The sequence below is a fragment of the Schistocerca cancellata genome, chromosome 2, assembly GCF_023864275.1.
Source record: "Schistocerca cancellata isolate TAMUIC-IGC-003103 chromosome 2, iqSchCanc2.1, whole genome shotgun sequence".
NCBI classification, from domain to species: domain Eukaryota; kingdom Metazoa; phylum Arthropoda; class Insecta; order Orthoptera; family Acrididae; genus Schistocerca; species Schistocerca cancellata.
In genome coordinates, this window is record NC_064627.1 from 1,088,589,984 (window position 1) to 1,088,593,037 (window position 3,054).

At 39.0% G+C, this 3,054-nt stretch overlaps 1 non-coding gene across 1 annotated transcript; it reads left to right on the top strand.

Annotated features, from left to right (window-relative positions):
- Window positions 1-423: 423 nt before the first annotated feature.
- Window positions 424-494, top strand: Trnag-gcc (transfer RNA glycine (anticodon GCC)). The gene has a single exon. It is a non-coding gene; the product is annotated as a tRNA-Gly (tRNA).
- Window positions 495-3,054: the final 2,560 nt, after the last annotated feature.

A 3,054-nucleotide genomic window follows, 5' to 3' on the forward strand; every position in this document is an offset into this window, starting at 1 on the left:
GATTAACATTAATTACTTAATTTGGTTTTAGTCCTTGCTGCTCCAAACCCATATAACTCGTGCCTTTTTTTCATTTCCGAGTTCTTGTTTCAGCAAACGAATTCGGAAAGCTCACATCTCCCGTAAATGTGCCTCTCCCCTCCCTTTTCGCCGATGTCCAGTGCTGTCCTGTAATGTGCACCTACATCGGTCGGCATTCCTATTGGTATTGGTCCGACGTCAGTGGTTTTTTTTGTGTAGTGTGCTGTTTCTTTGAAGACATGCCATTGGACTTTCTCACAATTCATATGTGTTAACAGAAGATTTGTCACTGTGGACTTTGACCAAAGCGTTATTAACATACAAATTACGATAGGTAGAGACGAAGCATCTCTCCGCCCAGCCAGTACGTTTTATACAAATGCGTTCGTCTACAGGAATCAAGCATCGGTGGTTCAGTGGTAGAATGCTCGCCTGCCACGCGGGCGGCCCGGGTTCGATTCCCGGCCGATGCAAGTATTTTGCTTTTGTTCGCAGTTACCTAACACACTAGGGACGTTCACCTACTCCTTATAGTTGGTGAGGAGGAAACCTGACATTTGAGTTTTGAATGCAGTACAACAGAAACAGCAAATTTGTTTTATATTTCTTGACAACATGCAAAGCCGTTCTGGAAACAATATCAAGAGAGCTGTTGAGCAGAGGAGAATCGAAACCAACTTATTACCTTTAGTAATGTGCTTTCCCTGTAGTACCCAATAGCTTTTTAAAGACTAATACGACGTCTTGTCATGCAATGTCAAGAATTCTGGTAAGTTGACATACCTGAACATCCTGTATTTCTCCATTATTACGCACCTTATAGAGGTCGGAAAAATCATGACGTACAGCTTCATCTGGACTTTTCTTTGCTCTTCTTCGCATCACAGGATTTACACTTGTAAGTCAGTCAAGTGAGTTTTGTGGATCATAGGAAGCCATTTGATTGAATTCCTTCATTAATCTATTCCTTTCAATAAATGGAACACGCTGAAAACATCTCAATCGCAGTCACTTGCAAACGTCACCTGTAACGTGACTCATAGCCCCTAACTTTTTTGAAGAATCAGAAATACACACAGAACTTTTCCTAGTACTACTAATCTGCACGGGACTGGAATATTCATCTTTATTCACCAACAAACTGTTTGTAATGCCTTCATTTCTCTTAAGAAATAACTTCATGCACTGTCTCGATAACTGTAACACATGAGTGTTTGTGCTCAACTTACGGAGGAAAAAAGAAAATCCTTTTCCAGCCTACTATGGATGCACAAAGTGACAGCGTTTTATATCGGTTTCTGCGTTATTACTGGACAATGTAGCATTTCGAACTTCTTTTACAATGTGTGTGTGACTGGCAGCCATTGTTGGGAAGCCAGTAATATGAAGCTACAACATTATAAAATGAAACATAAAAGGAAACAAAAAAAAAATCACTCAAAGTGGATTTCGATCGTTCCTCCTCTGCACCGGGTGGACCTTGATCGTTTCTTCTCAGGTACATCAAAACACAATTTTCGAAACTCTGGTCGTTTTCGTAAGAAGAAAGAACCTTACCACATTAAAGTACTTCCATTTCTCTCAATAATATGGTATTATGGACTAAATATTAAATTTTTATGGGCTTTGTACGTTATTCCTGTGCACCCTTCATGTATACATATTTCTTATTATGCACACTTATATTTTGACAAGTACAGTGTACCAAATTAGATCTCCTGTGTGATAGATGAACGAATAAATAAAAGCAGTAGTTGGATGCATCCTGGTATTATTATTGGTTTATCACAAAGCTTGGTGTAGGCTTATCTACTTTGATTTTACTTTTCAATTTCTTTTTAAGGTTTTCATCAGCTTATGCTTGAAAAAGTGACACAGAGAGGTCCTGACAACAAATGTTCTGGAAAATGTAGCAAACAGACTACTGTTAGAAATATACAATAACTAAATAAACACTGCTTTGTTTTACCCTTGCTTCACAATTTATTATTAATGTTATTGCACAACCTACATTCCAGGTTATACACCCATTTTCAGGTACATTACTGATTTCCAAAGATGTTGTTTGTTGTTATGGTCTTCAGTCCAGAGACTGGTTTGCTGCAGCTCTCTATGCTACTTTATCCTGTGCAAGCTTCTTCATCTCCCAGTACCTGCTGCAACCTACATCCTTCTGATCTGCTTAGTGTATTCATCTCTTGGTCTCCTCTACAATTTTCCCCACCATGCTGACCTCCAATACTAAACTGGTGATCCCTTGATGCCTCAGAACATGTCCTACCAACCGATCCCTTCCTCTAGTCAAGTTGTGACACAGATTTCTCTTCTCCCCAGTTCTATTCAATACCTCCTCATTAGTTCTGTGATCTACCCATCTAATTTTCAGCACTCTTCTGTAGCACCACATTTCGAAAGATTCTGTTCTCTTCTTTTCCAAACTATTTATCATCCATGTTTCACTTCCATACATGGCTAAACTCCATACAAATACTTTCAGAAATAACTTCCTGACACTTATGTCTATACTCAATGTTAACAAATTTCTATCCTTCAGAAATGCTTTCCTTGCCATCGCCAGTCTACATTTTATATCCTTTCTACTTCGACCATCATTAGTTATTTTGCTCCCCAAACAGCAAAACACCTTTACTACTTTAATTGTCTCATTTCCTAATCTAATTCCCTCAGCATCACCCGACTTAATTCGACTACATTCCATTATCTTCGTTTTGCTTATGTTGATGTTCATCTTATATCCTCCTTTCAATACACTGTCCATTCCATTCAACTGCTTTTACAGGTCCTTTGCTGTCTCTGACAGAATTACAGTGTCATCGGCGAACCTCAAAGTTTGTATTTCTTCTCCATGGATTTTAATTCCTACTCCAAATTTTTCTTTAGTTTCCTTCACTGCTTGCTCAATATACAGACTGAATAACATCGGAGATAAGCTACAACCCTGTCTCACTCCCTTCCCAACCACTGCTTCCCTTTCTTGCCCCCCAACTCCTATAACTACCATCTGCTTTCTGT